The sequence below is a fragment of the Pongo pygmaeus genome, chromosome 16 (genome assembly GCF_028885625.2).
Source record: "Pongo pygmaeus isolate AG05252 chromosome 16, NHGRI_mPonPyg2-v2.0_pri, whole genome shotgun sequence".
NCBI lineage: Eukaryota > Metazoa > Chordata > Mammalia > Primates > Hominidae > Pongo > Pongo pygmaeus.
In genome coordinates, this window is record NC_072389.2 from 4715975 (window position 1) to 4741779 (window position 25805).

Here is a 25805-nt window from a genome sequence, read left to right on the forward strand (position 1 = left end):
TCCCATTCTCAATTCCATTTCACCTTCCATTGCATGTTTCATTCCACTCTATTCCACATTCCATTCCATTCAATCCCACTTTCCATTCCATAGCATTCAATTCCATTCCACATTTCATAACATTCCATTTCATTCCATATTCCCTTCCTTTCCATTACACATTCCATTGAATTCCAAAGGAAGGTGGAATGGAATAGAATGGAATATGGAATGGAATAGATTGGAATGTGGAATGGAATGGAATACGGAATGGAACATTGAATGCAATGGTATGGAACATCTAATGGAAGGGCTTGGAACGTGGAATGGAATGTAATTGAAGTTGGAATGGAATGGAATGAAAGGTGGAATTGAATGAAATTTAAAGTGGAATGGAATGTGGGATGGAATGAAAGGGAGAATTGAATGAAATTGAATGTGGAATGGAATGTGGAATGGAATGCAATGGAATGTGAACTGGAACATGTAATGGAACGTGGAATGGAATTTGAAATGGAAAGTGGAATGGAATGGAAGGGATCGTGGAATGGAATGGAAAGGAAAGGGAAATGAAATGGAATGGTATGGAATGGAATGGAATGTGGAATGGAATGGAATGTGGAATGGAATGTGTTATGGAATCTGGAATAGAACGGAATGGAATGTGGAATGGAATGTCTAATGGAGTGGAATGGAATGTCTAATGGAGTGGAATGGAATGTGGAATGCAATGTGGAATGGAATGAAATTGAATGTGGAATGGAATGTGTAATGGAGTGGAATGGAATGTCTAATGGAGTGGAATGGAATGTGGAATGCAATGTGGAATGGAATGAAATTGAATGTGGAATGGAATGTGTAATGGAGTGGAATGGAACGTGTAATGGAGTGGAACGGAATGGAATGGAATTGAATGTGGAATGGAATGCAATGGTATGTTGAATATAATGTGGAATGGAATTTGGAATGGAGTGTAATGGAATGTGGAATTGAATGTGGAATGGAATGGAATGTGCAATGGAATGTGAAGTGGATTGGAAAGGAATGTGGAATTCAATGTGGAATGGTATGCAATGGAATGTGCAATGGAAAGGAATGGAATGTGGAATGGAATTGAATGGAATATGGAATGGAATGCAGAATGGAATGGAAGGGAATGGAATGGAATGTGGAATACAATGGAATGGAATGTCGAATGGGATGGAATGGAATGTGGAATGGAATGGAATGGAATGTGGAATGGAATGGAATGGAATGTGGAATGGAATGGAATGGAATGTGGAATGGAATGGGGAAAGGAATGGAATGGCACTTAACTGAATGTGGAATGGAGTGTGGAATGGAATGGAATGGAATGGAATGTGGAATGGAATTTAATGGAATGTGGAATGGAATGGAATGGAATATGAAATGGAGTGTGGAATGTTATGGAATGGAATAGAATGGAATGGAATGGAATTTGAAGTGGAATGGAAGGGAATGTGGGATTGAAAACCGTATGGAATGGAATGCTTGGAATGTGGAATGAAGTGGAATGGAATGGTATGGAATGGAACAGAATTGATTGGAATGGAAAGGAAAGGGAAATGGAATAGAATGGAATGTGGAATGGAATTTGAAATGGAATAGAACGGAAAGTGGAATGGAATGTGAAATGGGTTGGAATGGAAGGCGGAATGGAATGTAATGGAATATGGAATGGAAAGGAAGGGAATGGAATGTGCAATGGATTGGAATGGGAAGTGGAATGTAACGGAATGGGATAGATTGGAATGGAACGGAATCTGTAATATAATGGTACGGAATGTGTAATGGAATGAGGAATGGCAAGGAGTTGAAAGTGGAAATGGATGGAATGGAATGTGGAATTCAATGGAATGTAATGTCGAATGGAATGGAATGGAACGTAGACTGGAATGGAATGGAATGGAATGGAATGTGCAATGGAAAGGAATGGAATGTGGAATGGCTTGGAATGCAAAGTGGAATGGAAGGTGGATTGGAATGGAATGCAATGGAATGTGGAATGGAATGGAATGGAATGGAATGTGGAATGAAATGGAATGGAATGGAATGTGGAATTGAATGGAACTTAATGCGGAATGGAAAGTGGAATGGAATGTGGAATTGAATGGAATGGATTGGAATTTGAACTGGAATGGAATGGAATGTGCAATGGAAAGGAATGGAATGTGGAATGGCTTGGAATGCAATGTGTAATGGAACGTGGATTGGAATGGAATGCAATGGATTGTGGAATGGAATGGAATGGAATGGAATGTGGAATGAAATGGAATGGAATGGAATGGAATGCGGAATGGAATGGAACGGAATGCGGAATGGAAAGTGGAATGGAATGTGGAATTGAATGGAATGGATTGGAATTTGGACTGGAACGGTGTGGAATGGCATGGAATGTGCAATGGAATGGAGTGGAATGTGGAATGGCAAGGAATGGAATGTGGAATGGGACATGGAATTGAATGGAATGGAATTGAATGTAGAATGGATTGGAATGGAATGGAATGTGGAATGTAATGGAATGGCATGGAATTTGGAATGGAATGTGCAATGGAATGTGTAATGGAATGTATAATGTAATGTGTAATGGAATGTGGAATGGAAAGTGGAAAGGAATGTGGAATGGAATGGAACGGGATGTGGAATTGAATGGAATTTAATGAAATGTGGAAAGGAATGAGGAAAGCAATGGAATCAAATTGTATGTAATGTAGTGTGGAATGTGGAAAGGAATGTGGAATGGAACGTGGAATGGAAAGTGGAATGGAAAGGAATGGAACGTGGAATGGAACGGAATGGAAAGTGGAATGGAATGGAATTGAATGATGAATGGAATGGAATGGAATGGAATGTGGAATACAATAGTATTTGGAATGGAATGGAGTGGAATTTGGAATAGAACGTGTAATGGAATGGAATGGAATGTGGAAGGGAATGGAATAAAATAAAAATTGGAATGGAATGTGGAATGGAATATGGAATGGAATGCAAAGGAACGGTGAATGGAACTTGGAATGGAATGGAATAGAATGAGGAACGGAAAGTAATGGAATGGAATGTGGAATGGAATGTGGAATGGAATGTGGAATGGAATGTAATGGAATGTGGAATAGAATGGAATGGAAGTGAACGTGGAATGGAACTTGAATGGAACGTGGAATGGAATGGATTGGAATATGGAATGGAATAGAATGCAATGAAATGGAATGTGGAATGGAATGTGGAAGGGAATGTACTGGAATGTAGAATGGAATTCGAAATGGAATGGAATGTGGAATGAAATGGAATGCAATGTGGAATGGAATAGAATGGAATGTGGAATGGAAGGTGGAATGGAATGGAATGGAATGTGGAATGGCATGCAATGCAATGGAATGTGGAATGGAATGGAATGGAAAGTGGAATGGAATGGAAAAGAATGTGGAATGGAATGGAAAGGAATATGAAATGGGAACAGAATGGAATGTGATATTCAAATAGAATGGGATATGGAATGGAATGAAATGGAATGTGGAATGGAACGTGGAATGAAACGGATTGGAACGTGCAATGGAATGTGGAATGGAAAGGAATGGAATGTGGAATGGAAAGGAATGGAATGTCGAACGGAATGTAGTGGAATGGAATGTGGAATGCAATAAAATGGAATGGAAAGGAATGGAAGGTGGAATTGAATGGAATGGAATGTGGAATTGAATGTGGAATGGAGTGGAATGGAATGTGGAATGGAATGTGGAATGGAACGTGGAAAGGAATGGAATGGGACAAACTGCAATGGCGAATGGAATGTGAAATGTAACATGGAATGGAATGGAATGCAATGTGGAATAGAATGGAATGGTATCGAATGGAATGGAACGTGGAATGGAATGGAATGCAATGTGAAATGGAATCTGGAATGGAATGGAATGGAATGTGGAATGGAATAAGTAGTGAAACGTGGAATGGAATGGACTGGAACGCGGAATGGAAAGTGGAATGCAACGTGGAATGTAAAGTTGAATGGGTCGTGAAATGGAATGGCATGGAAAGTGGATTTGAATGGAATGGAAAGTGGAAAGTAATGGAAAGTGGAATGGAGTGGAATGGAACATGGAATGTAGTGGAATGGAACACGAAATTGAATATGGAATGGAATGGAATGGAATGTGGAATGCAATGTATAATGGAACGTGGAATATAATGGAATTTGGAATGGAATTTAATGTGGAATGAAATGGAATGCAAGGTGGAATGGAAGGTGGAATGGAATGGAATGTGGAAAGAAATGGAATGCAATGTGGAATGCAATATAATGGAATGTGGAATGGAAGGTGGAATGGAGTGGAATGGAATGTGGAATGGAATTGAATGGAATGTGGAATGGAATGCAATGCAATGGAATGTGGAATAATCCTTTCCATTCCATTCCTTTCCATTCCACATCCCATTCCATTCCATTCCACATTCCATTGAACGTTCCACTCCGTTTCATTCCACGTTCCATTGCACATTTCCTTCCACATTCCATTCCACATTCTTTTCCAAGTTCCACTCCATTCCATTTAACATTCCATTCCTTTCCATTCCACATTCCATTCCTCATTTCATTGCTTTCTTTTCAACATTCCATTCCACATTCCATTCCATTCCACTCCACATTCCATTCCATTCCATTGCACATTCCCTTCCACATTCCATTGCACATTCTTTTCCAAGTTCCACTCCATTCCATTTAACATTTAACATTCCATTCCTTTCCTTTCCACATTCCATTCCTCATTTCATTGCTTTCTTTTCAACATTCCATTCCACATTCCATTCCATTCCATTCCACATTTCAATCCACGTTCCATTCCACGTTCCATTCCACGTTCCGTTCCATGGTCCATTCCACGTTCCATTGTATTCCATTCCACATTCCACTGCACATTTCATTCCATTCCATTCCACATTCCATTACACATTCCATTTCACATTCCATTCCACATTCCAACACATTCCATTCCACATTACATTCCATTCCACATTACTTTCCAAATTCTATTCCACATTACATTCCACACTCCATTCCATTCCATTCCACATTCCATTCCACATTCTATTCCACATTCCATTCCACATTCTATTCCACATTCCATTCCACATTCCATTCAATTCCCTTTTATGTTCACTTCGACATTCCATTCCACATTTCATTCCAGATTACATTCCACATTCCATTCCACATTCCTTTCCATTCCATTCAACATTCCATTCAACTATACAGTACACATTCCATTCAACTATCCAGTACACATTCCATTCCATTCCACATTTCATTCCATTCCAAATTCCCTTCCACGTTCCATTCCACTTTCCACTCCACGTTCCATTTCATTCCATTGCATGTGCCATTCCACTTTCCATTCCATTCCTTTAGACTTTCCATTCCGCATTCCATTCGACATTGCATGCCACATTACATTCCTTTCCATTCCACATATCATTCCACATTCCATTCCACATTTAATTCCACATTCCATTCGACATTCCAATAAATATTCCATTCTACATTCTTTTCCATTCCATTCCACATTGCATTCCTTTGCATTCCATTCTATTCCACATTCCATGCCATTCCATTCTATTCCACATTCCATTCCATTATATTCCACATTCCATTCAATTACATTCCACATTCCATTCCACATGCCATTCCACATTCTAATCCACGTTCCATTCCATTCCATTTCACATTCTATTCCATTCCTTTCGACATTCCTTTCCATTTAATTCCACATTTCATTCCATTCCGTTGCATTCCACATTCCATTCCATTACATTCCACATTCCATTCCATTGCCTTCCATTCTATTCCACATTCCATTCCGTTGCATTCTATTCCACTTTCCATTCTGTTACATTCCACGTTCCATTCAATGACTTTCTACATTGCATTCCACATTCTATTCCACATTGCATTCCATACTAGTCCACATTCTATTCCATTAGTTTCTACATTCCATTCCATTGAATTCTACATTCAATTCCATTCCATTGCATTCCACATTCCATTCCATTCAATTCCGCTTTCCATTCCATTCCATTCCATTCCAATCCTTTCCACATTCCACTCCAGATTCCGTTCCATTCCATTCAAATTTCATTACACATTCCTTTTCATTTCATTCCACATTCCATTCAATTCCATTCCACTTTCCATTCCATTCCATTCCACATTCCAATCCACGTTCCATTCCATTCCATTGCACTTTCCTTTCCATTCCATTCCGAATTCCATTCCTCATTCCATATCACATGCCATTCCATTCCATTCTACATTCCATTGCATTCCATTAAACATTCCATTCCATTCCTTTCCACATTCCGTTCATTTCCACATTCCATTCCACATTACATTCCGCGTTCCATTCCATTCCATTCCGCATTCCATTCCACGTCCCATTCCATGTTCCACTCCATTCCATTCTACGTTCCATACCAATTTCCATTCCCTTACAATTCAACTCCCCTTCCACATTCCATTCCACATTCCACTCGACATTCCATTGCGTTCCATTCCACATTCAATTACACACTCCACTCGACATTCCATTCCACATTCAATTCCACATTTCATTCTACATACCATTCCCTTCCATTCCACATTCCATTCCACATTTCATTCTACAACCCATTCCATTCCATTCCACATTCCATTCCACATTCAACTGCACATTTCATTCTACATCCCATTCCCTTCCATTCCACATTCCATTCCACATTTCATTCTACAACCCATTCCATTCCATTCCACATTCCTTTCCACATTCCATTCCACATTCCATTCCAGATTCTATTCCATTCCATTCCACATTCCATTCTACATTCAAATCCACGTTCCATTCCAGGTTCCATTCCACCTTCCATTCCATTGGATTCCTCGTTTCAGTCCACCTTCCATTCCGTTACATTCCACTTTAAATGGATTGTGGAATGGAATGTGGAATGGAATATAGAATGAAAAGTGGAATTGAATGGAATGGAACGTTCAATGGAACGTGGAGTGCAATGGAATGAAATGTGAAATGGAATGCCCAATGTAATGGAATGGAATGTGAAATGGAATCTGGAAAGGAAAGTGGAATGGAATGAAATGGAATATGAAATGGAATGTGGAATATAATGGAATGGAATGTAGAATGGAAAGTGGGGTTCAAATTGGAATGGAATGAGGAATGGAATGTGGAAAGGAATGGTCCATGGAATGTGGAATGGAACGTGGAATGGAATGGAATGGAAAGTGGAATGGAACATGTAAAGAATGGAATGGAACTTGGATTGGAATGTGGAATGCAATGTGGAATGGAAAGTGGAATGAAATGTAACGGAACGTGGAATGGAATGTGGAATTGAATGGAATGGAACGTGGAATAGAAAAGAATGGAACATGAAATGGGTAGTGGAATGGAACATGGAATGCAATGGAAAGTGGAATGGAATGTGCAATGAAATGGAATGGAATATGGAATGGAATTTGTAATGGAATGGAATGGGGAGAGGAACCTGAAATGCAATGAAATGGAAGGTGGAATGTAATGTGGAATAAAATGTGGAATGTAATGTGGAATGGAATGGAATGGAACGTGGAATGGAATGGAGTAGAATGTGGAAAGGAATGTGGAATGAAATGCAATGGACAGAGTAATGGAACGAAATGGAACGTGGAAAGGACTGTGGAATGGAATGTGCAATGGAACGGAGTGGAATGTGGAATGGAGTGTGTAATGGAATGGAATGGAATGTGGAATGGTTTGGAACGGAAAGTGGAATGGAATGTGGAACGGAAAGTGGAATGGAAAGGAATGTAATGTGGAATGGAAAGTCTAAACGAATGTGGAATGGAACGGAATGTGGAATGGAAGGTGGAATGGAATGGAATGGAATGTGGAATGGAATGTGGAATGGAATGTGGAAAGGAATGTGGAATCGAATGTAATGGCATGTGGAGTGGAATGGAATGGAATGTGGAATGAAATGTAAAGGAACATGGAATAGAATGTGGAATGGAATGCGGAATGGAATGGAATGGAAAGTGGAATGCAATGGGATGGAAAGGAATAAGCAACTGAATGGAAAGGAATGTGTAATGGAATGGAATGGAAAGTGCAATGGAATGGAATGGAATGTGGAATGGAACTTGCAATGGATCGTGGAAAGGAATGTGGAATTGAATGTGGCATGGAATGTGGAATGGAACGTGCAATGGAACGGAATGGAATGTGGAATGGATTGTGGAATTGAGTGTGAATTGGAACGTGGAGTAGAATAGAATGGAATGACGAATGGAACAAGAAATTGAACGTGGAATGGAATTGAATGCAATGGAATAGAATGTGGAATGGAAGGGAATGGAATGTGGAATGGAATGATTTGTGGAATTGAATGTGGATTGCAACGGAATGGAATGTGGAATGTAATGGAAAGGAAGGTGGAATGGAATTGAATGGAGTGGATCTGGAATGGAATGGAATGGAATGGAATTAGGAATGCAATTGAATGGAATGTGGAATGGAATGGAATGGAATGGAATGGAATGGAATGTGGAATGCAATGGAATGTAACGGAATGGAATGGAATGTGGAATTTAATGGAATGGAAGGGAATCTGGAATAGAATGGAAAGGAACAGAATGTGGAGTTAAATGGAATGGAATGTTATGGAATGGAATGTGGAATTTAAAGGAATGGAATGAGGAATGAAATGGATTGGAATGTGGAATGCAGTAGAATGGAACCTGGAGTGTAATGTGGAATGGATTTTGCAATGGAAATGAATGGAATCTGGAATAGAATGGAAAGGAATGGAATGAGGAGTGGCATGTTGAAAAGAATATGCAATGGAATGGAATGGAATGTGGTATGGAACGGAATGGAATGTGGAATGAAATGGAATGGAATGTAATGGAAAGAATTGTGAAATGGAATGTGGAATGGAATGCGGAACGGAAAGAAATGAAACGTGGAATGGAATGTAATGGAACATGGAATAGAATGCAAAGGAAGGAGGAATGGAGCATGGAATGCAACAAGGAATGGAAAGTGGAATGGAATGTGGAATTGAATGTGGAATGCAATCTAATGGAATGTGGTATGAAATGTGGAATGGAATGTGGAATGGAATGTGGAACGTAATTCAATGGAATGAGAATGGAAGGTGAAATGGAACGGAATGCAGTGTGCAATGGAATGAGGAATACAATGGATTGGAATGTGGAATGGAATATGGAATTGATTGTGGAATGGAACGGAATGAATTGTGGAATGGAATGTGGAATGAAACGTGGAATGGAACGTGGAACTGAATGGAATGGAACTTGGAATAGAATGTGGAATGGAATGCAAGGAAATGAGAAATGAAATGTGAAGTGTAATGGAATTGAATGTGGAAAGGAATGGAATGGAATTTTGAAAGGAATGAGGAATGGAATGGAATGGAATGTGGAAAGGAATGTGCAATGGAATATGAAATGGAAATTGGAATGGAATGGAATGTGGAATGGAACATGGAATGAAAAACTATAGAACGTGGAATGGAAAGTAGAATGGACTGTGCAATGGAATGCAGAATGGAATGTGGAATGGAATGTGGAAATGAATGCAATGGAATGGAAAGGAATGGAATGCAATGGAATGTGGAATGGAATGTGGAATGGTATTTAATGGAATGTGGATTGGAATGTGGAATTGTACTGAATGGAATGGAATGTTCAATGGAATTTGGAAAGGAATGGAAAGGAATGGAATGGAATTTGAAATGAAATGTGGAATGGAATGGAAAGGAATGTGGAATGCAATGGAATGGAATGGAATGTGCAATGGAATTTTGAATGTAATGGAATGGAACCTGGAATGGATTGTGGAATTCTACGTGGAATGGAATAGAATGGAATGGAATGGAATGTGGAATTGAATGGAATGGAATGTTGAATGGAATGGAATGGAATGTGGAATGGAACGTGCAATTTAACGTGGAATGGAACGTGAAATGCAACGTACAATGGAATGTGGAATGGAAAGGAATGGAATGTGGAATGGAATGGAATGGAATGGAATGGAATGTGGAATGGAATGTGGAATGGAATGGAATGGAATAGAATGGAATGGAATTGAATGCAATTTGAAATGGAATGGAATGGAATGTGGAATGGAATGGAAAGGAATGTGGAATGGAATGGAATGTGGAATGGAATAGAATTGAATGTGTAATGGAACGTGGATTGGAATTGAATGTGCAATGGAATGGAACGGAATGGAATACGAAATGGTATGGAATGTGGAATGGAATGGAATGGAATGTGGAATGGAATAGAATGGAATGTGAACTGCATTGGAATGGAATGTGGAAAGGAATGTAATGGAATTTGGAATGGAATGTGCAATGGAATGTAATAGATTGTGGAATGGAATGGAATGTGGAATGGAAAGTGAATGGAATTGAATGAAATGTGGAATGGAATGGAAAGGAATGTGGAGTGGAATGGAATGGAAAGGAATGTGGAATGGAATGGAATGGAATTTGGAATGGAACGTGGAATGAATTGGAATGGAAAGAAATGGAATGTGGAATTGAGTGTGCAATGGAAAGGAATGGAATGTTAAATGCAGTGAAATGGAATGTGGAATGGAATGCAATGGAATGTGGAATGGAATGTGGAACGGAATGGAATTGTATGTGGAATGGAATGTGGAATGCTTGGAATGGAATATGGAATGGAATGGAATGGAATGGTAATTTAATGTGGAATGCAATATGGAATTGAATGGAATGGAATGTGTAATGGAATGGAATGGAATGCGAAATGGAACTTGGAATGTAATGGAGTGGATCATGTAATGGAATGGAATGGAAGGTGAAATGGAATGGAACTTGGAATGGAATAGAACGGAACGTGGAATTGAATGGAATGGAATGTGGAGTGTAATGGAATGGAAAGTGGAATTCAATGGAAAAGAATGTGGAATGGAATGGCATGGAACGTGGAATGGAATGGAGTGGAATTCAGAATGGAATGTGGAATGAAATGGAATGGAATATTGATGCAATCGAATGGAATGTGGAATGGATTGGGATGGAATGTGTAATGAAATGTGGAACGGAATGAAATGGAATGCGGAATAGAATGTCTAATGCTTGGAATGGAATGGAATGGAATCTGGAGTGGAATGTGGAATGGAATGTGGAGTGCAATGTAATGCAAAGTGGAATGGAATGTGGAATGTGATGGAATGGAATGTGTAATGAAACGCGAAATGGAATGTAATGGAATGCAGAATGGAATGTGGAATGGAATGGTGTGGAATATGGAATGGTATGGAATGGAATGTGGAATGGAATGTGGAATGGAATGGAATGGAATGTCTAATGGTGTGCGGAATGGAACGTGGAAGGGAATGGAATAGAATGTGGAATGGAATAGAAAGGAAAATTGAATGGAATGTGGAATGGAATGCAATGTGGAACGGAATGGAATGGAAAGGAATGCAGTGTGGAATGGAATGGAATGGAATGTGGAATGGAATGGAATGGAATGGAATGCAATGTGGAATGGAATGGATTGGAATGTGGAATGGAATGCAATGGAACGTGGAATGGAATGGAATGGAACGTGGAATGGAATGGAATGCAATGTGGAATGGAATGGAATGGAATGTGGAATGGAAGGGAATGGAAGTGAATGGAATGTGGAATGGATTTGAATGGAATGTGTAATGGAAGACAATGGAATGGAATGATATGTGAAATGGAACGGAATGGAATATGGAATGGAAAGTGGAAATGAATGGAATGGTAAGTGGAATGGAACTTGCAACGGAATGTAATGACACGTGGAATGGAATGGAAAGTAATGTGTAATGGAATTAGGAATGGAACGTGGAATAGAATGGAGTGGAATGTGGAATGTAATGGAATGGAATGTGGAATGGAATGGAATGGAATGCAATGTGGAATGGAAGGGAATGGAACGTGGAATGGAATGAAATGTGGAATGCAATGGAATGGAATGGAATATGGAATTGAATGGAATGTGGAATGGAAAGGAATGGAATGTGGAATGGAATGTTGAATGGAATGGAATGGAATGTGAGCTGCAATGGAATGGAATGTGGAATGGAATGGAATGGTATGTGGAATGTAATGTGGAATGGAATGTGGAATGGAATGGAAAGGATTGTGCAATGTAATGGAATGGAATGTGGAATGAAATGTGGAATGCAATTGAATGGAATGCGGAATTGAATGGAAAGGAATATGGAATGAAATGGAATTTCATATTCCTTTCAACCTTCAATTCCATTGCATTCCATATTCCGTTCAATTACATTCCACTTCCCAATTGATTCAGTTCCGCATTCCATTCCATTCCATTGCATTCCTTTCAACATTCCATTGCATTTCATTACATTACGTTCCACATTCCTTTCCATTCCATTACATTCCAATTCACATTCTATAAAATTCCCTTCCATTCCGCATTCCATTCCTTTCCATTCAACATTCCATTCCATTTCATTCCTCATTCCTTTCCATTCCATTCCATTCCATTCCATTCCACTTTACATTACACATTCCATTACGCATTCCATTCCATTCCTTTCCATTCCACATTCCATTTCATGTTCCATTCCACGTTCTTTTCCACGTTCCATTCCATTCCGTTCCGGATTTCATTCTATTCCCGTCCACATTCTTTTCCACATTCCACTCCTTTCCATTCGACATTTCATGCCACATTCCATTCCACGTTCCATTCTCTTCCATTCCACTCTCTATTCCACATTTCATTCCTCATTCCATTCCACTTTCCGTTCCATGTTCCATTGCATTCCATTCCACGTTTCATTTCCCCTTCCATTCCATTCCATCCCAGGTTACATTCCACATTCCATTCCACGTTCCATTCCATGTTCCATTCCACATTCCATTCCACGTTCCGTTCTACCTTCCACTTCAAGTTTCATGCCACGTTCCAATCCATTTCATTCCATGATCTATTCGACATTCCATTCCATTCCATTCCACTTTCCATTTCACATTCCCTTCGACATTCCATTCCACATTCCATTCCGTTACATTCCACGTTCCATTCGACATTCCATTCCATTCAAATCCACTCTCCATTCCACATTCCATTCCACATACCATTCCACATTCCATTCCGTTCCATTCCACATTCCATTCCACATTCCTTTCCACATTCCTTTCTATATTCCATTACATTCCATTCACATTCCATTTCATTCCTTTACAGTACATTTCACGTCCCATTCCTCTTTCAATTCCATTCCATTCCACGTTCAATTCCACATTCCATTGACCATTCCATTCGACGATCCATTCCACGTTCGATTCCACGTTCCACTTCATTCCATTCTACTTTCCATTCCACGTTCCATTCGATTCAATTCCACTTTCCATTCTACATTCCATTCCATTCCATTCCACTTTCCTTTGCACTATCCCTTCCACATTCTATTCCACATTCCATTTCACATAACATTCCATTCCATTCCACATTCCATTCCATTCTATTCCAAATTCCATTAGATTCCATTCCATTGCATGCCTCTTTCAATTCCATTCCATTCCATTCCATTCCAATCCATTCCATTCCATATTTCATTCCGTTGCATTCCGCATTCCATTCCATTCCATTCCACATTCCACTCCATTTCATTCCATTCCACATTCCGTTCCATTCTATTCCCCATTCCATCACATTCCATTTCTCATCACATTCCACGTTCCATTCCACGTTGCTTTCCACGTTCCATTCCATGTTCCATTCCTCGATCCATTCATTTCCATTCCACATTCCATTCCATTCCATTCCACATTCCATTCCATTCCACTCCACTTTCCATTCCACGTTCTATTCCATTCCATTCCACCTTCCATTACACGTTCAAATCCACATTCAATTCCACGTTGTATTCCACATTATATTCCACATTCCATTGCACATTCCAGTCCATTCCATTCCACGTTCCATTCCACGCTCCATTCCAGTTTCCGTTCCACGTTCCATTCCACATTCCATACCATTCCTTTCCATTCCATTCCGGATTCCTATCCATTCCATTTCGCATTCTATTCTGCCTTCCATTCCATTCTATTCCACATTCTATTCCACATTCAGTTCCTTTCCATTCCACATTCCATTCCTTTCCATTCCAAATTACATTGCACATTCTATTCCACGTCCCATTCCACATTCCATTCCACATTCCATTCCACGTTCCATTCCATTCCATTCCACGTTCCATTGAACGTTCTATTCCTCATTCCATTATACAATCCATTCCACGTTCCATTCCATTCCATTCCACGTTCCATTCCACATTCCTTTCCATTCCATTCCACATTCCATACCATTCCGTTCTACTCCATTCCACATTCCATACCATTCCATTCTATTCCATTCAACATTCCATTCCATTCCATACCACATTCTATTCCAAATTCCAATCCATTTCATTCTCATTTTTTCCATTCCATTCCATATTCCATTCCAAGTTCCATTACACGTTCCATTCCACGTTCCATTTCGCATTGCATTCCATTCCATTTCGCATTCCATTCCTTTCCATTACGCATTTTATTCCATATTCCATTCCATTCCATTCCACACTCCATTCCACACTACATTCCATTCCATTCCACATTCCACTGCATTCCATTCCACATTGCAATGCTTTCCATTCCACGTTACATTGCACTTTCCCTTTCACGTTCCAATCAACATTCCATTCCACACCATTCCAATTTCCAGTCCATTCTATTCCACATTCCATTCCACATTCCATTCCACATTCCATCCATTCCTATACACATTCCATTCCATTCTATTCCACGTTCGATTCCAAATTCCCTTACACATTCCACTCTACGTCCCATTCCACATTCGATTCCATTGCATTCTACGTTGCATTCCACATTTCATTCCACATTACATTCCACGTTTAATTCCGTTCCATTCCACATTTCATTCCACATTCCTTTCCACATTCCTTTCCACATTCCTTTCCACATTCCGTTCCACATTCCAAACCACGTTCCTTTCCAATGTACGTTAAATTCCATTCCCCGTTCCACTCCATTCCATTCCACATTCCATTCCTTTACAATACACGTTTCATTCCACATTTCATTCCATTCCATTGCACATTCCATTCCACATTCCATTCCACATTCCATTCCATTCCATTCCACATTCCATTGCACTCCATTCCAGATTCCTTTCCACTTTCCATTTCATTCCATTCCACATTCCATTCCATTTAATTCCACATTCCATTCCACATTCTTTTCCACATTCCATTCAATTCCACATTCCATTCCACATTCCATTCTGCAGTCCGTTCCACATTCCATTCCATGTTCCATTCTCATTCCATTGCGTTTCATTTCACATTCTATTCCACAATCTGTTGCATTCCAATTCACTTGCCACTCCTTATTCCTTTAAATTCCATTCCATTCCATTCCACATTCCATTCCACATTCCATTCCAATGTCCGTTAATTTTCATTCCACATTCCATTCCATTCCATTCCACATTCCATTCCATTCCAATTAACATTTCATTCCTCATTTCATTCCATTCTATTGCACATTCCATTCCACATTCCATTACACGTTCCATTCCATTCCATTCCATTCAATTCCACGATCCATTCCACATTCCATTCCATTCCATTCCACGTTCCATTTCACACTCAATTCCACATTCCTTTCCATATTCCATTCCGTTCCATTCCACACTTGATTCCAAATTCTATCCTATGTTCAATTCCACATTCCATTCCACGTTCCATTAGATGTTATATTCCACGGTCAATTCCATTGCATTTCACTTTCCATTCCACATTCCATTCCATTCCATTACAAGTTCCATTCCACACACCGTTGCTCTTTCCGTTCAATTCCATTCCACGTTCCATTCCATTTTCCATTCCATTCCATTCCACTTTCAGTTCCACAACCCATTCTACATTTCAATCCAGTTTCAATTCCGCATTCCATTAAATTTCCTGCCACATTCCATTCCACATTCCATTCCATTCCATTCCACATTCCATTGCATTCCATTCCACATTCCATTCCACATTCCATTCCATTCCATTAAAATTTCCATTCCACTTTGCTTTGCACATTCCATTCCACATTCCATTCTGTTCCATTCCACTTTCCATTCAATATTCCATTCCATTCCATTCAACATTCCTTTCTACTACACTCCACAGTTCATTCCACATTCCCTTCCATTCCATTCCACATTCTGTTCCATGTTGCATTCCATTCAACTCCACGTTCCATTCGACGTTTCATTCCACATTCCATTCCACATTCCATTCCACATTCCAATCCCTACCATTCCGCGTTTCATTCCACATTCCATTCCACATTCCAATGCATTCCATTAAACATTCCATTCCATTCCATTCCACATTCCATTCTCATTCCATTACATTACATTCCATATTCCTTTCCACATTCCATTGCATTCCATTTCACATTTCATACCACATTCCATTCCATTGATTCCACATTCCATTCCACATTGCTTTCCACTTTCCATTCCATGTTCCATTCCACCTTCCATTCCATGTTCCATTCCATTCCATTCCACGTTCCATACCATTCCATTCGACATTCCTTTTCATTTCATTCCACATTCCATTCCACATTCCATTTCTCATTCCGTCCCACATTCTATTTCAATTTCCTTTCCATTCCATTCTACATTCCATTCCATTTCATTCTACATACCATTCCATTCCACTCCGCATTCCTTTCCAAATTCCATCCACATTCCATTACACTCCATTCTATTCCACATTCCATTCCATTCCATTGCACAATCCATTCCACATTCCATTCCACATTCCATTCCAAGTTCCATTCCATTGCTTTCCACATTCTAATCCATTGCATTCCTCAATCCATTCCATTCAATTGCACATTCCATTCCATTCCATTCCATTCCATTCCACATTCCATTCCATTCCATTCCATTCCACATTCCATTCCATTCCATTCCATTCCACATTCCATTCCATCGCACTCTACCTTCCATTCCATTCTTTTCAATTCCAATCCACATTCCACTCCTTTCAATTCCATTCCATGTTCCATTCCATTCGATTCCACATTCCATTCCGTTGCATTCCACATTCCATTCCACGTTCCATTCCACGATGCAATCCTTGCTCCATTCCACGACCCATTTCATGTTCCATTCCTTTCCATTCCACATTCCATTCCATTCCATTCCACATTACATTCCATTCCACATTCTATTCCCTTTCACTCCACTTTCCATTCCACGTTCCATTTCACATTCCATTCCACATTGCATTCCAGGTTCCATCCCATTCCATTCTACATTCCAATCGGTTTCATTCCACATTCCATTCCACATTCCATTCCACATTCCATTTCACATTCCAATCCAAGTTCCATTCCATTCTTTCCAAGTTCCATTCCGCTTTCCATTCCATTCCATTCCTCGTTCTTTTCCAGCTTCAATTCCACGTTCCATTCCACATTCCATTCCATTCCATTCCGCGTTTCATTACACATTCCATTCCATTCCATTCGACTTTCCTTTCCACGTTCCATTCCACGTTCCATTCCAAAACATTACACATTCCATTCCAGATTCCATTCCATTCCATTCGACGTTCCATTCAACATTCCATTCCATTCAATTTCACATTCCATTCCATATTCCATTCCACATTCCATTTCACGTTCCATTCCACGATCCATTCCACACTCAATTCCATGATACATAGCACGTTCCATTCCACATTCTGTTAAATTCCATTTCATTCCCCTCCACATTCCCTTCCACATTCCATTCCACATTCCATTCCACGTTCCATTCCACATTCCTTTACACGTTTCATTCTATGTTCCATTCCACGTTCCATTCCACATTCCATTCCATTCCTTTCCACATTCAATTCCACGTTCCATTCCATTCCATTCAAATTTCCATTCCATATTCCTTTGAACATCCCATTCCACGTTCCATTCCTTGTTCCATTCCCTTCCATTCCACAATTCATTCCACATTCCATTAGACAATCCAATCTATTCCATTCCACATTCCATTCCATTCCATTCCAATCCACATTCCATTCCATTACATACCAAGTTCAATTCCGTTCCACATTCCATTCCATTCCATTCCACATTCCATTCCGCTTTCCATTGCACATTCCTTTTCACATTCCATTCCACTCCATTCCATATTCCATTGCATTTCATTCCACATTGCATTCCATTCCATTTCATTCCACATTCCATTCCACATTCCATTTTATTCCATTGCACATTCCATTCCACATTCCATTCCATTCCATTCCACATTCCATTCCACATTCCACTCCATTCCATTTGATACCACATTTCATTCCACTTTCCATTCCATTCCATTCCACTTTCCATTGCATTCTGTTGCACATTCCAGTCCACATTGCTTTCCAAATTCCATGCCATTCCATTTAATATTCCATTCCATTCCATTTCATATGCCATTCCATTCCACTCCACATTCCATGCCACATTCCATTAAACGTTCCGTTCCACATTCCATTCCACATTCCATTCCTCATTCCATTCCGTTCCATTCCACATTCCATTCCACATTCCATTCCACATTCCATTCAATATTCCATTTGACATTCCATCCATTCCATTCTCAATCCATTGCATTCCTTTCCACTTTCCATTCCATTCCATTCCTCCTTTAATACCACATTCCATTTCAAATTCCGTTCCAAATTATATTTCAGTTTCCATTCTATTCCATTCCATTACACATTTCGTTGTATTCCATTCCATTCCATTCCATTCCATTCCATTCCACCTTTCTTTCCATTGCATTCCGCATTCCATTCCATTCCTTTCCATTCCATTCCATTCTATATTCTACTCCATTCCATTCCATTTCACATTCCATTCCATTCCATTTCACATTCCATTTCATTCCTTTCCACTTTCCATTCCACGTCCCATTCCACGTTGCATTCCTTTCCATTCCACTTTCCATTTCATTCCATTACACGTTCAATTCCATTCCATTCCATGTTCCATTCCATGTTCCATTCCACTTTCCATTCCACGTTGCATTTCAAGTCCCATTCCTTTCCATTCCATGTTCCATTCCACTTTCCATTCCATTAAATTTTACGTTCCTTTCCATTCCATTTCACTTTCCATTTCACATTGCATTTCATTTAATTCCACGTTCCATTCCATTCCATTCCACATTTCATTCCACGTTCCATTCCATTAAATTCTACTTTCTATTCTGCGTTCCATTCCACATTCCATTACTTTCCATTCCTCATTTCTTTCCATTCCAGTTCACATTCCATTCCATTCCATTTGACTTTCCATTCCTAGTTCCATTCCATGTTGTATTTCATGTTCCATTCCACGTCCCATTCCACGTTCCATGTCTTCCCATTCCACATTCCATTCCATTCCATTCCCCATTCCATTCAATTGCATTCCACATTCCATTCCACATTCCTTTTCTCATTCCATTCCATTCCATTCCACGTTCCATTCAACATTCCAATCCATTAAACTTCACGTTCCATTCCATATTCCATTGCACATTCCATACCACATTTCCTTCCAGTTCCATTCGACGTTCCATTCCACGTTTAATTACAAGAACCATTGCACTTTCCATTCCACATTCCATTCCATTCCATTCCATTCCATGGCACAGTGCCTTTCACATTCCATTCCAGATTCCATTCCACGTTCCTTTCCATGTTCTATTCCACGATCCATTCCACTTTCCATTCCATTTCATTCCACGTTCCATTCCACGTTACATTCGTTTTCATTCCACTTTCCTTTCCACAATCCATTTCACATCCCATTCCACTTTCCATTCCATGTTCCATTCCATGTTCCATTCCACGTTCCATTCCACATTCCATTCCATTCCATTTCACTTTGCATTTCAGATTAAATTCTACATTCCTTTCCAAGTTTCATTCCACCTTCCATTCCACGTTCCATTCGACATTCCATTCTACATTCCTTTCCATGTTCCATTCCACGTTCCATTCCACGTTCCATTCCACATTCTATTCCATTCCATTCCACATTCCATTCCACATTCCATTCCACATTCCAATCCACATTCCTCTGCAAATTCCATTCCACATTCCAATCCACATTGCATTGTACATTTCATTCCACATTCCATTCCACATTCCATTTCTTTCTGTTTCACATTCCTTTCCATTCCTTTCCTCTTTCCATTCCAAATTCAATTCCTTTCCAATCCACATTCCATTGGACATTCCATTCCTTTCCATTCCACATTACTTTAAATTGCATTCCACATTCCATTCTAATCCATTCCACTTTCCATTCGATTTCATTCCGCGTTCCTCTCCGTTCCTTTCCATTCCATATTCTGTTACATTCCACATTGCATTCCTTTCCATTTCACATTCCATTCTATTCCATTCCATTCCATTCCACATTCCATTCCATTCCACATTCCATTCCAAATTCAATTCTTTGCAATCCACATTCCGTTTGACATTCCATTCCATTCCATTCCACATTCCTTTCCATGGCATTCCACATTACATTCTAATCCATTCCACTTTCCTTTGGGTTTCATTCCGCGTTCCATTCCATTCCATTCCATTCCATTCCACATTCTGTTGCATTCCACATTGCCTTCCATTCTATTTCACATTCCATTCCATTCCATTCTATTCCATTCCAATCCATTCCACATTCAATTCCATTTCATTCCATTCCACATTCTATTCCATTCCACATTGCATTCCATTCCACATTCCATTCCACTGTATTCTATTCCACTCCATTCTACATTTCATTCCATTCCATTACATTCCATATTCCATTCCATTCCATTCCACACTCCATTCCATTCATTTATTGCATTCCATTCCATTCCATTCCGCATTCTATTCCATTCCATTCCACATTCCATTCCACGTTCCATTCTATGTTCCATTCCGTTCCATTCCACATTCCATTCCGTTCCATTTCGCATTCCATTGCATTGTATTCCACATTCCATTCCACATTTGTTTCCATTCCATTCCACATTCCTTTCCTCATTCCATTCCATTCCTTACCACATTCCATTCCATTCCTTTCCACATTCCATTCAACATTCCATTCCTCATTCTATTCCATTCCATTCCATTTTGCATTCCACGTTCCATTCCATTCCTTTCCACATTCCGTTCCACATTACATTCCATTTCGTTCCTTTGCACATTTCTTTGCACACTCCCTTCCTTTCCATTGCACATTCCCCTCCATCAATTCCACAGTCTATTCCACTTTCCATTCCATTCCATTCCATTCCACATACCATTCCACATTCCATTCCATTCCATTCCACATTCCGTTCCATTACATTCCACATTCCTTTCCATTCAATTCCACTTTTTATTGCATTCCATTCCACGTTCCTTTTAACATTCAATTCCACATTCCATTTCACATTCCACATTCCATTCCATTTCACCGTCCATTTCATTCCACATTCCAATGCATTCCATTCCACATTCCATTCTATTCTGTTCCATATTCCACTCCATATTCCATTCTACATTCCTTTCCATGTTCCTTTCCACATTCCATTGCACGATGTTTTCCATACCATTACAAGATCCATTCCACATTCCATTCCATTGCATTCCACGTACCATTCCATATTTCATTCCACATTGCATTCCCCGTTCCATTCTGTTCCATTTCTTTTTCCATTCCACATTCTATTCCACTTTCCATTCCACCATAAATTCCATTCCATTACATTCTACTCCACATTCCACTCAACTTTCCTTTCCATATTCCATTCCACATTCCTTTCCACATTGCAATAGAATCCATTCCACCATCCATTGCACATTCCTTTCCATTCCACTCCACATTCCATTCCACATTCCATTCCACATTCCATTCCACTTTCCATTCGATTCCATTCCACATTGCATTCCACATTCCATTCCATTGCATTCAACGTTGCATTCCATTCCAACCGACATTCCATTCCTCATTCCATTCCACATTTCATTCCACGTTCCATTCCATTCCATTCCACGGTGCATTCCTTTCCATTCCGCATTTCATTTCACTTTCCATTCCCTTCCATTCCACATTCCATTCCATTCCTTTCAAAATTACAAATTTTCCACATTTCATTGCACATTCCATTCCACGTTCCATTCCATTCCCTTCGACATTCTGTTCCGCGTTCCATTGCATGTCCCATTCTATTACTTTCCACGTTCCATTCCTCTTTCCGTTCCATGCAATTTAACGTTACATTCCAATCCATTCCACTTTCCATTCCACATTGCATTCCACATTCCATTCCACGTTCTATTCCACATTTCATTCCATTCAATTCCACATTTCATTCCACAGTCCATTCCACGTTTCATTCCACAATCCATTCTGTTCCATTTCACGTTCCATTCCACGTTCCATTCCATATTCCATTTCACATTCCATTCCATTCCTTTCTACATTCCATTCCACATCCTACTCCACATTCCATTCCGTTCCATTCCACATTCCATTGCATTCCCTGCCACATTCTTTCCATATTGAAATCCATCCCATTTCACTTTCCATTCAATTCCATTCCACTTCCCATTCCACAGAATCTTCCATATTCCTTTCCGCATTCGATTCCATTCCATTCCATTCCACATTCCATTCCATTCCATTCCATTCCAATCCACATTGCCTTCCACATTCCATTCCACGTTCCATTCCACCTTCCTTTCCACGTTCAATTCCACGTTCCATTCCATTGCATTCATCTTTTCATTTCATATTCCACTGAACATCCCTTTCCATGTTCCATTGCATGTTCCATTACACGTTCCTTTCCACACTCCACTCGACATTCCATTACAAATTCCATTCCACATTTCATTCTACATCCCATTCCATTCCATTCCACAGTCCATTCCACATTCCATTCCACATTCCATTCCGTATTCCATTCCATTCCATTAAACATTCCTTTCCACATTACATTACACGTTTCATTCCACATTCCATTCCATGTTCCATTCCACCTTCCATTCCATTCCATTCCTCGTTTCAGTCCACATTCCATTCCATTGCATTCCACTCTCCTTTCCACATTCCATTCCACTTTCCATTCCACATTCCATACAAGATACCATTCCATTCCATTCCACATAACATTCCATATTCCATTATATGTTCCATTCCACATTCCATTCCACGTTCCATTCTACCTTCCATTAAATTCCATTCCTCGTTTTAATCCAGATTCCATTCCATTCCATTCCACATTCCATTCCACATTGCATTCCTTATTACATTCCGTTCCATTCCACATTCCATTCCATATTACATTCCATTCTATTCCACATTCTGTTGCACATTCCATTCCACGTTCCATTCCACATTCCATTCCATTCCGTTCCACTTTCCTTTTCAGATTCCATTACACTTTGCATTCCATTCCATTCCACATTCCATTCCACATTCCATTCCACATTCCATTTCACATTCCATTCCACGATCCATTCCACATTCATTTCCACGATATATTGCACGTTCCATTCCACATTCAATTCCATTGCATTCCATTCCATATTCCATACCATGTTCCAGAGTACGTTTCACTAAACTTTCCATTCCATGTTCCCTTCCATTCCATTCCAAATTCTGTTCCACATTCCAATCCATTGCATCCCACTATTCATGCCTCATTGCATTCCACAATCCATTCCTTTACATTCTACATTCCATTCCACTTTCCATTACCCATCCCACTGCATTCCATTCCCCATTCCATTCCACTTTCCATTCCATTCCATTCCATAATCCTTTCCACATTCCATTCCACATTCCATTCCACCTTCTATTCCATTCCATTCCACATTCCATTCCATTCCATCCGAAATTCCATTCGACTTTCCATTCCACGTTCTATTCCACGTTCCATTCAATCCATTCTTTGTTCCATTTTTTTCCATTCCAGATTTCATTCCAGCTTACAGTTCGCATTCCATTCCACATTCCATTACACATTTCTTTCCATTCCATTCCACATTCCATTCCATTCCATTCCACATTCCATTCCGTTCTTTTCCACATTCCAATTTTTTCCACATTCCATTCTACATTCCATTCCACGTTCCATTCCATTGCATTCCACGTTCCATTCCACGATCCATTCCATGTTCCATTATATTCCATTCCGTGTTCCGCTCAACATTCCAATCCACTCCATTTCATGTTCTATTCCATAATTCCATTACAAATTCCATTCCACTTTCAATTCCTTTGCATTCCACATTCTATTCCACTCTCTACTCCACATTATACTCCGCATTCCGTTTCGTTCCAATCCACATTCCATTCCACTTTCCATTCCACATTTCATTCCACATTGCATTCCATTCCACATTCCATTCCATTCCATTCCACATTCCATTCCACTTTGCATTCTCTGTTCCATTCCACGTTCCCTTCCACTTACCATTCTTTTCCATTCCACGTTCTATTCCACAGTCCATTCCATTCCGTTTCAGTTTCCTTTCCATAGTCCATTTCAGATTCCATGAATCATTACTTCTGTTCCATTAAACATTCCATTCCACATTCCATGCCACATTCCATTCCACATTCCATTCCATTCCATTCCACGTTCCATTAGTCATTACATTCAGCATTCCATTCCGCATTCCTTTCCACATTCCATTGCATTCCATTACACATTCCTTTCCACATTCGATTACATTATATTCCGCATTCCATTCCACATTCCATTCCGGTCCATTTTACATTCCATTACACGTACCACTCCATTCCATTCGACGTTCAATTCCACATGCCATTCCACATTGCGTTCCACATTCCATTGCACATTCCATTTCACATTCTATTCAGTTCCATACCACATTCCTTTCCAATCCATTCCACTATCCTTCCACTTTCAATTCTACAATCCATTCCACATGCCATTCCATTCCATCCCACATTCCATTCCATATTCAATTCCATTCCATTCCACATTCCATACAACCTTCCATTCCATTACATTCCACGTTCCATTCCACGTTACATTCCACCTTCCTTTCCACATTACATTCCAAATTCAATTCTATTCCATTCCATATTCCACTCCATTCCATTAAATTCCACAATCCATTCAGCATTTCATTCCACATTCCATTTCACATTCCATTCCACATTCCATTCCATTCCATTCCACGTTTCACTACATTACATGTTCCCTTACACGATGCATTCCACGTTGCAGTCCATGATCCATTCCATTTCATTCCAATTACCATTACATTGCATTCGACTTTCCCTTCCTCCTTCCATTCCACATTCCATTTCACATTCCACTCTCATTCCATTTCACTATCCATTTCATTCCATTCTATTCCATTATACATTCCTTTCCATTCCAATCCACATTCCATTGCATTCCATTGCACTTCCCATTCGGTTACACATTCCATTCCTTTCCTTTCCACGTTCCATTGCATTCCATCCCACTTTCCATTCCATTACATGCCACATTCCATTACACATTCCACTGCATTCCATTCTATTCCATGTTCCATTCCATTCCAAACCACATTCCTTTCCATTCCATTCCAAACCACATTCCTTTCCATTCCATTCCACATTCCATTCCATTACATTCCACATTCCATTCCAAATTCCATTCCACATTCCATTCGACGTTCCAT